This window comes from Haliotis rubra, unplaced genomic scaffold (genome assembly GCF_003918875.1).
Source record: "Haliotis rubra isolate DU_JTF1 unplaced genomic scaffold, ASM391887v1 Scf40, whole genome shotgun sequence".
In the NCBI taxonomy this organism is placed as follows: domain Eukaryota; kingdom Metazoa; phylum Mollusca; class Gastropoda; order Lepetellida; family Haliotidae; genus Haliotis; species Haliotis rubra.
Window position 1 is genome coordinate 3,208,579 of NW_025767080.1, and position 21,432 is coordinate 3,230,010.

A 21,432-nucleotide genomic window follows, 5' to 3' on the forward strand; every position below is an offset into this window, starting at 1 on the left:
TCTTCAACTTCCGAGATACCCCCAGACCTTCCTAAATCTTAAATATAAAATTAGTTGCCTTCCCCATCTTGTCAGGTTGATGTGAGAGGACTTTAGCATCTGTTATGTTACACAAGGAACATTTTGGATGATTTTATTACACAAACACACCATTTCAAGGATTCATCTTGACCCTTAATGTGGTATATGTATAACACAGCTGTTTTCTTCAGTAACTATCCTTTGTCATAAATACGTTCCAACTTCAAGGTTCATTGCAGTTGGTACAGGGTGGATTTCATGCTGAAACCTATGTTTAGAGCTGTTACTTGCCGTCTTGAACAGTGTATCTCTAGAAAAGAATTGTACGATGGGAAATTTGCACATCAAGCAGTATCCCCATAATTACGACACCCACCCACCCCAAAAATAAAATACTAAAAATAAATAAATAAATAATCGAATAAAACAAAATAATAATAAAAAAATAAATAAAACAAAATAAATAATAATATTATTTTTTTCTTTCTTAATGGTAAGATCATCATAGTAATAAGATCACAATTACTGACAGATACATCTCACATTTGGGATCATATGATATTTGTAATTAACTCTCTATAGGGAACTGACTTAATCATATCTCCCTCTCTGCATTCACAACTTTGAGCAAGTTTCACAAGTATTATCTAAAATCAAAACGTCAAATTCTGTGCATACAAGACTGATATAAATCACTCCACATAAACTGCCTGTACCATGACTAGATATTAGTCATTCCCTATGACTTGAAAGACTGGCTTTCGGTAGACGCAACCTTCATAAAATCATTGATTGATACTATTATTGTTTCCTATAATGACCTAACAGCATTCCTGTACAATGAAGAATGGACAATCCTCTGACCTACATTACCCCTGTAGTTGCTGTACACTCATTAATGAAGTGCTCGTTACTCATAAGTTGCTCAAGTCGGCCATTGAACAGTACCAGTGACTCCTGTGTGATTTGTTTGTCTCCAAACATGGTCATGTCGAGCAGCCCAATCGAAGTGTTATTACACTAGTAATTAACAGGTCAAACAGAACATTAGTGCAGTTAATAATAGCTAGTTAGTCTTCTAGCCACAGCACCGTGTTCAAACTGAACCCAGAAGCCTGTGGTGCCTTCACATTAGCTACTGAGACTCATGTTACAAGAGTAAAGTACTACTGTGTGAGACTCTGTGTATACTGTATCGTGTTAGAGGGGGCCTAGGGGTGAAGTGGGAGAAGGATTTAACAGTTTAAAGGGAGACTAGAGTTAAAGTGGTTAAAGGGGGACTGGGTTTCTTAGGGAGACTAGAATTAAAGTGGCACTAGGGTTATACGGAGACTTAAGTCATAAGTAGACTAAGTTACAAGGCGTAAAGGGTTTAAAGGGGCAGAACGTTCAAGGAGTTTTATGGAGACTAGGAGTATAGGGAGACTAAAGTCATAGGTTACTAAGACTAAGGTTAAATGGAGACCTAGAGTTTATAGGGAGACTAGGGTTATAGGAGGACTAGAGTTTATAGGGAGGCTAGGGTTAAAGGAGGACTAGAGTATATAGGGAGACTAGGGTTAAAGGAGACCTAGAGTATATAGGGAGACTAGGGTTATAGGAGGACTAGAGTTTATAGGGAGGCTAGGGTTAAAGGAGGACTAGAGTATATAGGGAGACTAGGGTTAAAAGAGACCTAGAGTTTATAGGGAGACTAGGGTTATAGGAGGACTAGAGTTTATAGGGAGGCTAGGGTTAAAGGAGGACTAGAGTATATAGGGAGACTAGGGTTAAAAGAGACCTAGAGTTTATAGGAGACTAGGGTAGGGAGACTATATAGGAGGACTAGAGTTTATAGGGAGGCTAGGGTTAAAGGAGGACTAGAGTATATAGGGAGACTAGGGTTAAAAGAGACCTAGAGTTTATAGGGAGACTAGGGTTATAGGAGGACTAGAGATTATAGGGAGGCTAGGGTTAAAGGAGGACTAGAGTATATAGGGAGACTAGGGTTAAAAGAGACCTAGAGTATATAGGGAGACTAGGGTTATAGGAGGACTAGAGTTTATAGGGAGGCTAGGGTTAAAGGAGGACTAGAGTATATAGGGAGACTAGGGTTAAAGGAGACCTAGAGTATATAGGGAGACTAGGGTTAAAGGAGACCTAGAGTATATAGGGAGACTAGGGTTAAAGGAGACCTAGGGTTAAAGGAGACCTAGAGTTTATAGGGAGACTAGGGTTAAAAGAGACCTAGAGTTTATAGGGAGACTAGGGTTAAAGGAAGACTAGAGTTTATAGGGAGACTACGGTTAAAGGAGACCTAGAGTTTATAGGGAGACTAAGGTTAAAGGAGACCTAGAGTTAAAGGGAGACTCGAGTTTATAGGGAAACTGGGGTTAAAGTAAGACTAGAGTTTATAGGGAGACTAGGGTTAAAGGAAGACTAGAGTTTATAGGGAGACTAGGGTTAAAGTAAGACTAGAGTTTATAGGGAGACTAAGGTTAAAGGAGACCTAGAGTTAAAGGGAGACTCGAGTTTATAGGGAGACTAGAGTTTATAGGGAGACTAAGGTTAAAGGGAGACTTGAGTTTATAGGGAAACTGTGGTTAAAGGGGGACTGGGTAAAAAAACAAAACAGTAACAGTTGTCCAGCTCAAGCTGTTAGATGCAGATCAATGTATGAGCTACTGAGTACCTTCACTACAGACAAGATCTCATTTTAACACGACATGTATTGGTGGAAGAAGGAAGAATGGGCAGCAGACCATGAACCAAAGCTGCTTATAATCTATAAGATTACAGAGGTGTTTGATGAAAAACCCACTTTACAATGATTAATGTATATACAGAGCATTATCATATCAATGTCCTCCACACAGGAATTAAACTTCCTACAATGACAAGTAGCTGTTAATATTTCAGTATATTTTGACATTTATCAATATCTAATACCATAAACCAGGGCACATCCAATGGTATCTTCTACCTAAATTAAGAAGTCATCTCTATCTCTAAGATCCCATAGAATACATTAAAACTTGTGTCAACTTAAGTCTATAACTTTATGGCAAGTCTAGATTGCTTTGACTCCAGAAATTAATCATTGTTTTTGGATCCAATCAGACTTTAGTTTCTATTTTGCTGATATTTTTTATAAGTATTATCACAATATGTCTGAAGTAGCATGTTAGTTGAGAAGTGAATATCGCATTTGACTCCCAACATGATCTGCATTTAAACGCAATACGATTCATTGACAGCAAGGAAGTAAGACAGGCAGATGTGGACACTCATGCTAACATGAGTCTTCCTGTAAATACACTACATCACTGACAGCATATAGCCATTGTACTTATGTACAGCGGCACACCACTATTGGAAGTATCTCAGAGGCCTATACACCTCTTTGTTCATAAGGATATTGTAAGGATATACGAGTAGTTATAATAATGTATTCTCATACTGTGTCAAGTGTATATTTAAACAGAATAGCACATTTTAAATAAGAAAACATATCTAAATAATCCTATTCTAATGTAAGTACAGTATTAGCATACAGAGAGAAACAAATAAAGGAACACAGGAAAATTCAAGCGTTCCTTTAATATTTTCCAGTTTTTATCACCAGCTTTGAATAGAGCTGTGATGATGAAAACTGGAAAATATTAAAGCAATGCTTGAATTTTCATGTGATCCCCTATTTGTTTCTCTCAGTATATTATAGGTGTTCTAGCCGTCTGTATCCCATACCAATAAGTAAAAGATCATGGTTTTGTAATTATAAAACATTACAGCCATAGTACTATACAGTTGGGAATTATTTTACATACTATACCAATGTGAGGAATCAAACTTTAGTCTGTCATATCAAGCAAACGCATTAACCACTTTGCCACCCTAGAGCCACCTTATAACAATCAAAACATTCACAATGTACAAACCTTAACGTACATTTCAATAACATACATAAAACAAATGTAAAGTTTGTCAATCACTAATAGCATCAAATTATGAATACTAATGTAAATAAATGTGATAAAAGCTAATCACATAAACCCATCAGCAACAGCAGCCAAACACCATACCTTAAGTACACACAGCAAGTCGGGTGTTATCTCCTGAAGCTTAGCACACACTCCTCTCTTCCTGCTGATTATCCGTCCACTGAGTAGCCAGCTGTAATCCCTCCCGAGTCCAGCCAACTGCTAATGGTCAGTGAAGGCAGTGTGTGGTTGGACCAACTACTCCAGCGGCCAGTGACAAGTGAACTCAAGCCGCCAGCCACTCCCTTGTTTCAGTGGGCATACTTTGGTTACATAACTACCATCTCTCATGACCTCTGACCCATGAATAATTATATTGGTGAGGGCCCCAATGGGTGGGGCATGTGGAGGAAACCTGTCTTCAGTCATTAATGAATCTTATGACAATGTATTTACACTTACTGAATCTAATTGTTACTGTGATCTGTGATAATGCTCATAAATATTCAAGGATAAGACTGTTATATAAAAACATAATATAGTTATTTATATATCTTTCTAAAATAAGTAAGTTAAAAGCATCCTGAATCTGGAAAAGTTTAATATAAATGCAGCAGCACAATGGAAACTATTGTGGGTATTTGCCCGTACTCCCGGTACAGATGGAAATATCCAAATATGTACACAGCATGATGAGGAAGTTCAGATACAGATAAACATTTTATCAGATCGACACAAGAGGCAAGCAAACATAGACCAGGATCTGTAATTTTCATTTTCCTCGATTATATATACTGAAGCGGCAGTGGTTTATATTTCGTCAAAAGGACCAACAACCTTTTGTCCCCCACACATACTATCTGCCATATATGGATACTAAAATATTTCCTCCATGTATGATTCAAAGTACATTCATGTTTATTTAGATCTGGTATGTAGATCATGATGTTGTTAAAATCTACAAGTGAGTGAGTGAGTTCTGCTTAATACAGCATCAGTAATATTGAAAGTTGTCTTGCCAATAGTATGACAGTGTCACGTAGATGTATACATTTACATTCAAGGGCTTTCAATTTACAAACAATTATAACAAAATGGAATATTTTCAAATCACTCTCCATTTAGTTGAACAATTTTTATGAGATAGAATAGATAAAATAAAGGTTACCTAAACCATCTGACAAAATTTGCAGCTAAACCTAAAAATAATGAACACACTTTTTATAGAATACACTTCCCTAACCAACTGAGAACTTGCAGAAATAGCCGGCGCTTTAGCCATGTTAAAGAGGATGAGTTATATGTAACAACCAACCTGAACACTGAATATTTAGCTACACATGTTCAATTTCATTTTTTTAATTCCTGATTGGTAAGAAGGCATATGGACACCATAAAACAAAAAGGTCTCAAGGTGTAAAATATATCTATGAGAAAATTATATTATTTGACTGCCCCCTGAAGCCCCTCAAATCTGAATGTGTATTGAAGATGGAGTCTGTATCAGTCTAATGTTAAGCCAAGGAGGGTGTGGAGGGGAGGGGTGACACTAATGCCAGCAGATCAAGGGATTGGCAACTAAACAATGGACACACACTTTGGCCACAAGAATGTCCACTGAAGGATACTTGACCCTTTAACATTCCAAACACGCACCCAAAAGGGATCTTAATATGTCCAGTTTTGCCAGTTATATCCAGATCAAAATACATTTCTGCAGAGTATTTATGAGAAGGATTTGATGGAAATGATTTTGTTAAAGATACATATTTAAGCAATTATGACCATGCCATAGAATACTATGGGCGTTATGAAACAATCATGAATATGACAGATAGAAATCTGTGGTATCAGATGGAGACAGTTCCTATGAAATATTAATCAAACAATACATTGATTTCCCATTTATAGTCATGGTAGTATCTGTCACCAAAGTCTTCCACTTTCAGTGTAAGGTATTGTAACATACTGTGCTAAGTAAGGACTTGTCATTTCCCATATACATAGCAATAAGTCGTGTGAGTAGGGTTGAGATGCAGTCTTTGCATAAATCAAAATAGAAACCCTTTCATAAATGGTTCATGGAGACCGGTTATTGATAGGAAGACAGAGAGAAGTGAGGGAATGAGTGAGTGAGAGAGGGAATGAGGGAATGAGTGAGTGAATGAGTGAGGGATGAGTGAGTGAGTGAGGGAGGGAATGAGTGAGTGAATGAGTGAATGAGTAGGGTGAATGAGTGAGGGAGGGAATGAGGGAGGGATGAGCGAGTGAGGGAATGAGCGAGTGAGGGAGGGAATGAATGAGTGAGTGAGGGAAGGAATGATTGAGTGAGTGAGTGAGGGAGGGAGGGAATGCGTGAGTGAGGGAGGGAATGAGGGAATGAGAGTGAATGAGTGAGGGAGGGATGAGTGAGTGAGTGAGTGAGGGAGGGAATGAGTGAGAGTGAATGAGGGAGGGGGGGAGGAAGGGAATGAGAGTAAATGAGGGAGGGAATGAGAGTGAAAGAGGGAGGGAGTGAATGAGGGAGTGAGTGAATGAGTGAGTGAGGGAAGGACTGAGTGAGCGAGTGAAAAAGTAAATGAGTGATAGGAGTGAGCGAGTGAAATAGTGAATGAGGGATAGGAGTGAAATAGTGAATGAAGGATGGAAGAAGTGAGTGAAGGAATGAAAGGGATGAAAAGGGAATGATGGATGGAAGGAGTGAGTTAGGGAAGGAAAGAATGAGTGAGGCAAGTTTCAGAGGCATTAATGCTGCAATCAAGTTCAAATTTATATGTTGAGAAAATATGTCAAATGTCCTTTCTACTGATCCACAAATATATCATTGAGTGAGTGAGTGTCACATCATAGTGTGTCAGAATAGCATGGATAGAAAGACTAAAGACACACATTGAATACACAATAGAGAGAAGAGATACACGCTATAGATGTGTACCATTTAGAAAAATGCACTTGTTATGACACAGACAAACCAAGGACATTAATCTGGGATTCGAACTCGTGACAGCTGACAAAATCAAAGCAGGATAGTAGTTACACAAGTTTCTTAGAACAATTCAATAAAAAATAGATCAACAGTGATCTAATGTTGGCCCTATTCAATAGTGAAAGCTATAGCTACATAGAAGGTATTCCCTATCACAATGTATCCCCTGGTACAGTATGACCGTATCCCTCCCTGTGGTCCCTCCTCAAGAAGTCTGAAAGTTCAATGAGGCATCATCTACACTTGGAGATTTCAATGCATATCAAGCACTCACAGCGAGGAAATGTCATCACGGGGTCCCATTACAATTTGCATGTATCACTAATACCATCACCTACTTAACTCCAGAGGTCAGTCCACTTGGCCAGTCAACACCAACAATAGGCAATCGGTCTCTCGTGTACCAAAAAATGAGCACGTTTCTAAATATAGACATCATCATGGATTGGGTCATAAATTGCATTCTTTGGTCAATAGGTTCATCACTCATACATCAGAATGAAAAACAATTAGTTCAACATCTTAAAAATATTGCTTAGTTTCTTTCAAAATTTAAAAAAAGTATTTGAAAGAAGTTTTATTAAAGTAAACAGCTCTTGAACTTAGTGTGACCATACATGTGACACATGTAACGTCTGAATCCGCAAACATGGTCTTCAACAAACATGGCTTCCACAACCCCAGCCTTCCACCGAGGTGGAAGAATGCCCATACCACAAATTGATCCCTGCAACAATCGGCTGGCACGTGAAAACAATGATGAAAGTATGTTTTTATCATTATATTTTTTTGTCATTGAGACCTAGGTGACCTATGAACAACAAATTGCTGATACAACTTCTCCCTATAAAAGTGTTGTCATTAGGGTTAATAATCACCTGGTACGTGCTGCTTCAGAGCAATCACATACTTAAAGAACAGAAGATCTGATGAAGAAAATCTGAAACTTACCTGAAGTTTGAAAAATGTATCAAATACTAATGAAGCTATTATTTACCTAATGAACTAGTGCAACGTCTTGCCTCAATCTTGATAAGCTTTTCACACACTGATGGAAGACAGACAGAAGTTAATTCATAGACCACAGCCACTTAACATCTTGTACTATCACAGAGGGAGAGAGAGAGTCGAGCCACCAGGTACATTCGTCTGACAGAGTGCATTCTTTAAAGACTAATTCCCTTAATGCATTAGGCCAACAAACAAATAAACAAATCTGTCACACGCCAAACAACTGGGGCTGTTGATCATCCCACAACAAGATACACATGCCAAGGAGTTCTGCTGATTTGAATTAAGACTCGAAGATCAGGCAGCTCTTATCAAATTGTCATTACAGCAGAGCAAATAGACACCAGTGAAGGAGCTTCATCTTGTGCATTGTGTACTGGACAACCCCATGTTTTAGAGCGTGTTGCCATGGTTATTCAAATACAACAATGCACTTGGCAAATTGTGAACATAACATGCTGACTGAGAGTTGGGGCAGTTTCTTTTCATACCCATGTTAACACAGAGAGTTCATACCTGTGTTAACACCGAGAGTTCATACCTGTGTTAACACAGGGAGTTGTTACCTGTGTTAACACACAGAGTTCATACCTGTGTTAACACAGAGAGTTCATACCTGTGTTAACACAGGGAATTGTTACCTGTGTTAACACAGGGAGTTGTTACCTGCATTAACACAGGGAGTTATTACCTGCATTAACACAGGGAGTTATTACCTGCATTAACACAGAGGTTCATACCTGTGTTAACACAGGGAGTTGTTACCTGCATTAACACAGAGGTTCATACCTGAGTGAGGATAGAGAAGGGCTTTTTCACCATCTTTCAGCAGACATACATATCATATGGAAAGCTGTGCTACAGTCTTCCATATAGTTCAGAAGATTCATTTCAGTGTCCTATTAATATAAACAACCTAACACGAACATTTCTAAATTCAATAAATCATTAATAAATCATATATGATTCATACATGAATAAGAACCTCAAAATAAAAACAAACTGTATTTGAATCATACAAAAATCACAATAATACCACAAATTACACGCTGATTTAAACAAGATCAACCTCAAACATGCAGCACAAATGAAAAATTAGAAAAACATTTGCATATTCTTAAAACATAAATAGCGCAAAAGGTTACACTGACATGTCATAAACGTAAAACTGCCAGAATATCATTTCTAAACAAAATCAATTTGTCAATAAAAAATAATTCAGATGAGTAATGCCTAACATAACAAAAAGACAAGATTGTGAAAAAACATACTGTAACTATCTCCAGAAGCAATGAACCGTCACAAACTTGAGAATACCGGCCAAGACCCCAGCAGATTCAAGGCTGAATTTTCACTACTTTGTCCAATCATGAATCACCAAGCTATGACTCAGCCATATAGATCCTGGCTTTCAAACCTGTTACAAGATCTCCACCAATGCCAGCCGACTGGGGCCAGTCTATTATGAGTCATGTGATTTATGGCAAGTTTGTCTACACAAATCATTGTGGTTGGGTCGACTCAATTCTACATGATTTCGATGGTAAAACCTAAATGATTGGCAGATTAATAATATATGACATTTGAAAAGAACTGATATTGACCAATATGAATGTGTAAAGAGAATGTGCAAGAAAAAACAAACTGATTGACAGTTGAAACTTAATGAATTGATTTGATTGAAGGAACTTTAGAGGAATATGGTTCAATTATATGTCTTTTGTTGTCCAAATTAAATACCTGAGCAGTCAAATAATGTCTTTACTTTAACTTATATTTGCCTTGTATAATAACATCAAGAAATAATCCATGCTAAGGAAAAGTCTACCCTGTAAGTGTACTTCATTCTGTACAATTTGATGCCAAGATACAATAACTGGATATTTTGGATAACCGCTTAACATGGTTTGAAATGATTAACATCTAATGAATTAGTATTTCTCATTACTGAGTGAGAGTGAGTGAGTGAGTTTGGTTCTATGCCACTTTTTGCAATATTCCAGCAATATCACAGCGGGGCACACAAGAAATGGGCTTCACACATTTTACCCTTCTCATTACTGCATCATTAAGGTGTACTGTTCTCCACTCTCTTAATACTATTTACCCATCGACTGTTCATTCATCATGTGCAATCAAGAAATATATGCCTGTTAGAACGAATTGGTAATAGTATCTATTCATTTCCTAATAGAAAAACATAATATGGGTATGGAAAATACATGAGGCTTTGTGTGTTAAGGTTGGGCATTTGTGTTCAGCTGTCAGATTTACTGACTATGAAATAATTCCCATATTCATCTGATAAGTGACATTTAAACAGTGTCATCATTATTCCAGCCCTCTGACAACAGGGACACAGCAAATACCCATGAGCAAGTGGAAAGCCATCCTGGATGCAAGGATGTAGCACATTATCACTCCATTGGTTAGTGTGCCATTCAGTAAAGAACTCTATATTCATGAGAAGTTTCTGTTACAAGCAGAAACTAGAGTACAATTCTGACAGCATCATGATCATAAGCAGAAGGTTATGAATCACCATCAAATACTGATGGCAACAGTGGATTGCAACACTCAGCAATTTTCTTGCAACATCATGAGCTGGTACAAAAACTGAGTTATGTCAATCCAGAGACTGACATAAACACCAACAATGCAACATGATCCATTAAGTCGCCTTGTCCTTTTCTAAGCCAGCAGGGGCGGTGGGGTAGCCTAGTGGTTAAAGCGTTGGCTAGTCACGGCGAAGACCAGGGTTCGAATCCCCACATGGGTACAATGTGTGAAGCCCATTTCTGGTGTCCCCCGCCGTGATGTTGCTGGAATATTGCTAAAAGCGGCGTAAAACCAAACTCAGTCAGTCAGTCTAAGCCAGCAGCTCCCTGTGGTGTTGTCCAGTCCAACAAAAATATCCCGCAAAAACATATCCCATAAGGAATGGTTGCATTAATGACTACAGGTTGGATTTCACAGCACATTTCTAACACATCTACCTGAAAATGCCCACAGTGATCTTTTCTCAATGGCCATTAATCTGTTCCGCGAGACTGGGCATCATGTTACGTCCATGCAGATGAATAATCAGAACATCATGGCTGCCTTCAAGATTTACTTCATTACGTTGTTAAAACGGAGAACATTAAACCACTGCATCATCATCTCCCGGTTATCAAGTGGTTGTTTACGGGCTCTATGATTCTGGGGCAATAACGACAAATATGTCTCCATAAACATCCATTCTTTACTTTATTCTACTTATTCTCCACTTAAAGTGCTTTTGTTTTACACTGAGGTCTGCAACATTATTTGTTCAATCACACTGTACTGGAGACCTGAACGGCACAAGAATCTCCCCAGGGATGTGTCATTTCAGTGAGTGAGTATGTGAGAGTGAGTGAGAGACAAACAAACTCACTTGCCTAAGGTGAGACCATATGTATCCCATGTGCTTTGTTGTGCGGCAGGACTTAAGTCCTAGAAACTCTCTGGAATCAAGCTGCCAACACGGTCACCCATCCAAGGACTCTCGAAGCTCAACGTTGATTTGTGACCTGAGCTCTATGCACAGGACCATGCGCCACCACACGTATATAGGATTCAAACCCACAGTAATTGGGTTCCCAAGGGATGCAACTCCATACTCCATACCTGGGCTAACATTACCTCTAAGTGTTTATCGAGTATAAAATGGTATATACAGTTTATCATTACATGAGGATTCTCCAGGTTGCTCATCTATTCCATGTGGAACGAGATGACAAATCGGTTTGGCTAGTTAGGCTTGGCGAGTTGATCATGTCTCATTTTACCCGATGACGTGGATCATTGCCCACATCAGTCACTGGTTTGATTATCTACAAGCTGCTATGCAGATGGATAACTACTGAGAGTGGCAGTAAACAAACATAATGTGGTTTCTTATTTTTGTTAAAAAAAAAGACTTGAATATTTGTAATAAATTGTTAAATTTTTATGGAGTGGCCTGTTAACGTAAAATATTGATCAAGTAATCCAATAATGTATACAATACTAACTAGGCTTTATAACCATCTTGTTAATTATCTGAATGTGTTACCAGAAGCTTCAACAAGGAGGATTACAACACCATATATCAAATATGATTACATGATTAGCGACATAATTTGCAATCTTCTACCACAAACACACGTGGAACGAGGACTTAATCATCACCTCAGAGTCAGATGTAGGAAGGTGGTGTGTTGTAACGACCACAAGGGATTTGATCAATAAAATCTCTAGCAATATCCTCTCCTGGTGACAAAGACGGCATCACATGTTACCACCATCTGCCTCTCACAAACACGGTGTGATTACATAACCATATCATCACTGCACACAAGTCTATCACACCTCCATCGGCAGAATAAATATTGTAATTACTTTGTATTGACTTCCCACCGAGGCTCTTCTTCACTAAAGACAACATGGCATATTTCGGAAAGTGATAATTTGTGCAAAGTCAAATGAGCTTTGTCACCAGTTTGAGGTGTTTACTGATGGGGTGATTACATGGTTTGATTGAAACTTCAGATGCAAGGCACTTCTTTAGACAGCCATAAGCCTTATCGCCCAGGAATACTGCTTTATAACACATACGACTCCAAAACTGATATTCTAATCGTACATCTGGGAATACATTTAAGACCTCTGAAGCAAAAAGAATACAACGTGAATTTGTAGAGTTACATCTTCCAAGCAAAGGGCATGACAATGTAGGTACCTTGTGCAAGGAAATATTTCAAACATGGAAATATCATCAATCTTTATGTATGAAGTAGCTATGTGAGAAACACACTATTCACATAACTTAAGTGCTGACCAATCACATTGATCAGTTTAATAGAGAGGACACTGAGCGGTTGATAGTGAGAGCACCTGTTGTTTGACCCACTGACCCACTTAATCCCATTTGTCACACAAGAGTCCATGTACAAACATCCCATCACAGCCCAGCTGGTATTCAAACAGGCCATGTTATAATGTTGATTTATTTCTACCATTTTATTGATATGAGGTTCACAATCTATGGCCTTGAAATTAATACACCTATTAACCTTCACTTGAAAATACAGTCAGTGGATGAAAATTAATATCAGCTGAAGATCATCAATGGGTGCTGTATCAGCTTTCAACATCAGAATATTTAAATTGGATATAACGGTTCCATAAGTATATTCATTCATCCGCTGAAAATATGCCAGCTACCAAAATAAACTGATAAAATAATATGCAGGTTTTTTTGTATCGAGTATGTATGTTAGAGTCAATGTTTATAATCATGTAATATCTGAAACTTTCCATCAAAATAATATACATATTATACATGTATGCTTAACAGTTATGAATCATGACTATTTTGGATAATATTTCTTTGTAGTGCAGCCCGAGCATTTTTATAGAAATATCCTTCAAAATAGTCATGATCATAAACGTTTTGGTTCAAGAGAGACTGAAATTGTCAGTTAATTACTTATTGCCTGATTGTGGCTGAACCACATACATTACATACATACAAATTTGTATGAACATATTCCTCTTTTAGTGCTTTATATAAAATACTCCATTGCACAGACAACAAATATATATGTTGTACCTACTGCCAGAATAATTCTGGTCATATCAAACACAATCATAAATTCTACTCATATTCATTTTATCATTCAAATTTGCCTTGAAATATGACCTTGGAACGAAGTATAGCAACCCAATTTGAAGGAGTAGGTGCACAGAAGAAAGTTGGGAATCTAATTTTTTGAACAATATTTTCTGACATGGAAATGACTACAGCTATTGCTGACACTGTTAGGACTTGTATTTTTCCACACCATAATAATGTCTTCAATATTATAGCATTGTAAAGCCAGATTTCTTTCTTAATATCATAGAGCCTTCAATGGTCAGCCTTTATTGTTAGAACAACATGTTATATTTAATAAGCCATTAAATAGTAACCTCATCAATTCTTCTGTCATTTAGTAATTAGGAAACTAAGTAATCCACTCGACACCATCAACTCTATAGCCTGAAGAATCAATTGAACAGCCTGAATATGTACTGTAGAATATAAACAATGATATGACACAGGAGCAGCAAGCTGCAGAGCCCTGGGGCACCTGTCGTGCCTCAAGGCACCCTGTGTATTAGATTCAGCTGCCAATAACAGTTGAGTTTGATTACATTTGGCCTGTCAATTTGTCTTGACAATGATAGATGCAGATATCAAATAAGAGTAACTTAAAATGCAATTACGGTCGGTCAATTCCTCCCTGACCTTCATTACAGGCCGACCATCGGATATGATGTACTAAACAGCGTATACAAGCTGTACAGAGGTAAAAGCGAGATGATGCATGGTGATGTCAGCAGTGAGCTGGAACAAGCAGTCATCATAATAGAAGGGCACTTCTTGCACATGCATAAATCATTTCCTCTGACATCTTCATGATGACCGCCAGTTTGGCCGGGTTGACTGGAACAATTAGCTTGTCAGATGGGTGTAACATCATCTTGAACAGTATTTCAGTTACATCATGCCATGTCAGCTGGATGTGGAATGCCATAAGAAAAGTAGGTCCTAGTTGTTTGCTGTTCTGATGAAAGCTTCTTGGATGGGCATAACTCAGGATTATGGTCAGAGCAAATCTGGCCTAATTATCGTCTGATCATAGAACTCTGCACGGTGAACATCAGCCCTTAGGTGACCAAGTATACCCCGATTAAAGTGAGTTTGAGTTTAGTTTTACACCACACTCCAGCAATATTCCAGCGATATGGCGGTGGTCTGTAAATAATCTGGTCTGGACCAGACAATCCAGTAATCAACATTATGAGCATCAATCTGAACAACTGGGATACGCTGACATGTGTCAACCAAGTCAGCGAGCCTGACCACCTGATCCCGTCCCCGATTAAAACAAGATTGAGTGAGTTGACCTTTTGCTCTACTTTTACCAATAATCCAGCCATATCAAGGCATTAGATGACATGAATGGGCCTCACATACTGAACAAACTTTGGGAACTACACCCAAGTTTACCAATGGTATAAATAAATTATCACCGTGACAAAAGAATAATTATAATGCTCATTTCCTATGAATCCAGTGTGAAACAGAGTACATAGTGACATGATGACTGACTGAGTATGGTTTTACGCTGGTTTTAGCAGTATTCCAGCAATATCACGGCAGGGGACACCAGAAATGGGCTTTACACATTGTACCTATGTGGGGAATCGAACCTGGGCCTTCGACGTGAGGAGCAAACACTTTAACCACTAGGCTACCCCACATGACATGAACAATGTTAGAACAGATTGTTGACACTGAAAAACACTGCATTGACAAATCCTGAAAAAATTGTAACCTTTAATTTTCAATATCTCCAAGCATTCCATGGCAAGAAAATCCTCTAACACAAGTCTAGTTTTCACCTAAACATATTTAGAGGAATAATGTGACTTCAATGCTTTCTTGGATTACATACATAATCCTACACATCAATTATTTGATTTGTCCCAAGGCTGGAGATATACAAAACACCTTATTATGTGTAATGATGAGCATTTTGACTATGAAATGATGGATAAGGCTCTGCACAGTAGCATACATGCATAGGAGGTTGGCGAATCATGTTGAATGCTTAGTCAGCAATATTACAGCACATTAAATGCTTCATATGCTCACTATTAACAACAGAGCAACATGATTATGTTTCACATGATATTGACTTATGCTGACAGCTGTCTACGGCAATGCACTTCGTCATTATCAACATACAATTTCATTATTTATTATTGATTTAATTTTAATACAGGAATTTGGTTTCGTTATTCTTTTCCTCAGACCAAAATTTAGTATTTGAATTTGGCTTGACACAGTACATGTTGTGGTTATTAACAGTCCAGCCGACATAACCATGGTTGTACGTAATTGTTCCAATCAGAACTAGTTTTCAGGGAATTAGTGCATGTAATATACAATAGTCATGAATACCCCACTGCAAAACCCTAAGCTACCCCTATTTCAATGCATTCTCATGACTAGTGGGGTACAAGAGACCTAGTCTGTCATACAGACCCTGAAACAAATGTATCCAAGAAAACCCACATAAGTATAGAATATGTGGCAAGTCTAGATTTCCACTGTTTCAGGGCTCCTTTTCATAATAGTTTAAGATTATTTGCTATGAACATTTTTTTCTGTAAAATATGTTCATTTCAGAGACTAGATGTTAGTTTACAAGATACCCTATTCCCCTCATCTCTGCATGGTGGACCCGGGAGAAACAAGGATTGATACAAGATACCAGTTGAGCCAGGAACCACAGTGACAAGAATCACTTTCATGCTTCACCAAAGGCATGTTATTCAACAACCTATAGGTTCATGTTTGCACTGTTTTGTTCAGCATTTCAGCCATTACCAGGGGGGTCAGCGAAGTGTGGAAGACAGCACAAACTTTAGATACTGCTGCTGGGAAAACATAACAACACAGGTAAGCTGTTGGCAGACCAAGTGAGTGACAGAGTTTAGTTTTAAACTTTTATGCCGCTTTAAGCAGTATTCCAGAAATATCAGGGGACACCAGAAATGAGCTTCACAAATTGTACTCAAGTGGGGAATTGAATCCAGATCTTCTGTGAATGCTTTAACCACTAGACTACCCCACCGCCCCTGTCAGACCAAGGATAACTCAAGCAAATCTAGAATAAGAACTGATAATCTGGGAGTGGGTGAGTTGTGTTTTACACTGCCTTTGGCAATATTCCAGCAATAGGCTGTGCCAGTGTGAGGAATCAAACGATGGATGGCCTTTGGCTTGACAAGCGACCACTGTAACCACTAAGCTACCCCACCACCCTTCTGATGATTTGGGCATGGTTTAGAGGTTACTCTACACAACAGAATTGCACCTTAAATCATTGAGCCAACCACACCCTTGACAATTAACAGAATCTGTCCACATGAACCAATGCAAAACGTTCATGCTTGTTTAAGCTTCTATCCATTTCAGCCAATAATTGTGGATCTGAAAAAACAGTGGTTGACAGCAGGACCACCAACCCATTTGAACCATCACAGAAAGGTGTACATGAAATACATTCGGCCCTCGGAACCTGAAACTGGAAATTCTGTAAGGCTCATACAGCTGAAAACTCTGATTGTTCATGACTGAGATGCTGGCAAAGAAAATTTGTTCTCTGTCGATTAGGAACATTTGGTTCTACAAAGATAACCTCTGTTTGAATATACAAAGCCATATCTACAAAAGAAACATATTGTTCTTGTAAGGAAATGCCTGGCCAGTACTTCATTGTAAACATTTCTCTATAGCCATGTTCTGGTCAAAAGATTTCACATTTACATTTTTATGTGTAGTAGTCCAGCAGTCTATGTCAATTAGCCAACTGGTTTCCATCGTACCTCTGCACTGCTCATACAATCAACCAGTTGTTTGTTTGGTCCAGACTTGGTATCTATACAGTCTCATTTACAAGATGCGAATTCCTGCGTCCTATATGCATACAAATTGACAATGGACGCAACAAAATTTATTAGCGCATCCACAGGGACGCAGGAAAAAAATCCAATCAACTAACAATAGGTTATCACCGAGTTTGCTACTAGCTGGGTTATGGTATCATGCAATTTAATTACTGTAATAATTAAGTGATGATCATAATACACAATACAATAACAGTATTAATGATAATATTTAAGTGTCTGAGACCCCCATTTTGTTGTCCAGGACCCCCTGAAAATTAAGAGTCCCTGGGACCCTCAGATACAGACCTCAAGTTAAATCCCTGATACAGTCTATAGTGACAGTACTGGAATATAATCCACTAACATGCACAAACAAAACTTGCTCTTTGTTCTACACTCACAGCTGATGTCATGCTGGCATAAAATAATGCATTTCACACAGAGACATGAGAAGGTAACATGACCCACTGCATCTTGCAGAGAGAGACATGAGAAATGCAACAAGACCCACTGCTAAAATGTTCCAAGTCCAGCTCTGAAACCTGAACCTTTCCAATCTGAAAAAGACAGAGCTGATGGTTAGCGTTTTTCTTGCCTGTGGAGCTGAAACAGTATACATTTCACAACATGCATGTTTTTCTAAAGATACCATTTCTTCTCAGAGAGCCAGATTTTTGTTGTTATGACAACCCCTACCATCTCAAGTTTACAAGGGGAGGTGCAAGTTGAAGCACTCAGGACATAAACCCAGCATGAGATGGATTATGTGGACCTTATCTCATCGTTAATCTCAGATTCAACATACACTTCATGAAGCAACTCACAAACCCACCCTGTGTGAAAAACAGCTGAACTATTACATGAAACTTATAACATCAAAACGAAAAGCCATGTTTGTCAAAATGAAAACACTTAGATAACCCTACACAGTATATATGTCAACCTCATACATTTTCTACCCTACTCTAAACATCTTCATCATAAACAGGTATCAACTATACTTAACAGCTATTTCCGTTGGTCCATGGCCAGTAGACATTGGAATGCCATCATTTCAAATCCTGAGCTTGATGTTATGCTGTTTAACTTGCGTTATGTGGCAGTAGATATAAGAAGTATATTTTTTATGGTTGTCAGTGGTGTCAAATTTAAGGAAAAGCTCACAAAATGTTGTGTGCTCTGGTGGCCTATGATCATACTGCCCTTGCTGCTTGAAAATTTGAGTTACCTCCCTTAATTTTGTACAACCCAAGCTCCATTCCAGGACTTGACATCTATGATACTCTCCCAGTACTGAGAGTAGCTGCAAGCCCCTGTCTAGTTGTTGATTCACTACCAGGACTGTCTACGCGGTGTTCTGTGTTGTCACCAGGATTGAGACTGTATACAGTATACGTACAAGCAAGACAAGTAAAAGTCTTCCATGATGTGACATGTGACTTTCCTACCTAACAAATTTACTAATTAACCAACATATCAAGAAGCGAAGCATATTTTTGTACAAATTTGTCAGAGTAGAACCCCTATCTTTTAAAACTTTCACACCAGTGATTTTCACACTTACATAAATTGCACATTTACTTATTGCATGTTCTTCAAAAGGCAACATGTTTGTAGGCAGAAATGTTATTAATCATCAGTTTGAACAGTATTTTTGTTCCATCCAGGGACATGAGTTTGATGCCGGAGGACAGCCATAAGGAAGGACACAAATGTATTATCACTTCAGTGAAATCCTGCAGCAAAGGTATGGTGCAGCCAAAACAAGGATCATTATCAGGGTATATATGAGATGTGAATTCTCAATCAGTCCAAACAAAGAGTGAGCAAAGTTTTGTGCCACTTTTACCAATATTCGAGCAATATCATTGTAGGGACACCAGATATGGGCTTCGCACATTGTACCCATATGGGGAATCGAACCTGAATCTTCTGCGTGATGAGGTAACACTTTAACCACTGGCCTACCCCACCGCCCCTCTAAACAATGAACAGTCGCATTCGGAAATATTGGCTCGAAACCCATGGCAGGCAAAGTGAACTTCAGACACGAGTCCGCTCATGCCCACCATTAGGTTGTGCTGATTCAGGACATAAATCACATGGAATGTGCATGTAGTACACCATGCTTGTGCAGCAACTACGTGCAGCGTGTTGTTGTGAAGGATATGAAACTGGACTATGTTCGCAGTATGAACAGGGTCAAGGAGATGTGGCAGGTCAACTATACAGCTGGTTTCTGTAAACAACTTGCCAACATGTACACCAAGGAGCATAACATTGACCCATGTGTAAAACAACCACAAGTACCTAATGTCTTTGCAAACATTCTGACATTATCATATAAATGTGGTTTAATTTGAGTAACAGGTCAAAAATAAATGGATGCATTATTTGCACTTCAACTTCAAATCCAGCAGATTTATACTGTTGTTGCTTTAATGAGAGTGAGTAAGTTTGGCTACATGGCTGCTTAGACTGAGTATGTTTGTACACAGCTTAATGGACTATTCCAGCAATACAATGTTGGGGGACACAAGATGTGGGAATTACTATTATCTTGCCTCACACATAAATGTTGTTTTCTGATTGGATGAGCGCTCTTCTATTATTTTCAATGTACCCTGCTTACAAGCGAGTAACATTTTCTATGTACCCCGCTGGGAATGCTGAACTCATTTGGTACTTCATAGTAGTAATTCTTTATCTCAAATAAAATTGAATCACGTATGATGTATGGAAATTACCGATGTTACTTGCGAATGCAAATCGAAGGGAGATAACTCTAAATTTGTTTTTCTTGTCGTCTGGTCCTCCATTATATGATCCGATACCCGTGCTTCAAAAAAGTTCAAAATTAACATTGAGGTGTTCGGTTTAACGTAAATACATTGTTCACTGGTCCCTCGGGGCCCATGGGTTGATGTACCCTCGATGTATCTTTATGTTCCCCTCGCCCTTCAGGCACAGGGAACATAAACAATCATCAAGGGTACATCAGTCCATGTCCCCCTCGAGACCAGTGAACAACTTATAATGTACCCATGTTGGGGATGCTGCTTGGAACAGTATTTCAGACTTATCATCCGTATCAGCAATATGAGAGAAGAGTTGAAGGGGGATGCCAGTCATAGCTGTTAAACGTTTAGGTGTAAACACAGGTATGGATGAGAAGTCACAATAACCACAATGGCAAACAAAGGATTCAAACCCATGACAAAGGCATTCTGGGGGCACCTAAGGGAACCAACTCTGGTCAGTGACTACTTACCCATAAACACCTTACAAATGTAAGACAACCAATGCTTCCTAGGACCAAAGTGCCTCCCACCCATTACCACATGACAATCTCATCCTACTGCCAGAGTCAGGAAATGTAAAATATGTATAATAAATTTGCTTTCAAATACAAATTCATGATTTAGATATCTAAATGAACTTGTTCTTGTCACTATACAGCTGGAACAATGCTGATGGGACATTAAATGACAACTCAGTCACAACAGTTTCAGGGAGAGTAGCATGTTAGATTAAAGAGACAAAGGTTAGCCGAGTACTTAACATTGGCAGTATCAGGAGCTGTTTATTGCCATGGTACTCTGAAAGTGAAGTTCCATGAAGCAGGTGCCCTGATATCTGAACACAGATCCAGCTGCCTTGCCTTGTTGCTCTATCATGGTCTATTTTAAGACGCTGAGATGAAATAACTAAAAAGCAGGTTAATTGTTTCGTCTGACACAGGTTTCGAGCAGGTGCTTGTCATCAAGATGATCTACATGTGCTGTTTGTTGATAAACATTTCAACATGGCCGTCTAGATGGCTGCAGTACCTGCACTGTGATATCTTCAGGGCACAATGCAGCAGATTGATAACATATTGGCAAAATACATGAAAAATATCCATTGTACTCCATGCACCTGTTAAAAATGCTATGAAAATACACA

General features: G+C 38.5%; 1 protein-coding gene across 6 annotated transcripts in view; it reads right to left on the reverse strand.

Annotated features, from left to right (window-relative positions):
* LOC124287427 (skin secretory protein xP2-like) overlaps window positions 1-21,432 on the reverse strand; it is an 80,855-nt gene that overhangs the window by 27,208 nt on the left and 32,215 nt on the right. Inside the window, exon 1 of one of the 6 annotated variants that reach the window (XM_046723973.1) lies at window positions 9,249-9,355. The exons of 4 other annotated variants lie outside the window; for them this stretch is intronic. The gene's annotated coding sequence lies outside the window, so the exon portion shown is untranslated. Of the gene's footprint in view, window positions 1-4,082; window positions 4,294-9,248; window positions 9,356-21,432 lie in introns of those variants that run through there. One more of the 6 variants, XM_046723969.1, reaches the window with a different exon arrangement.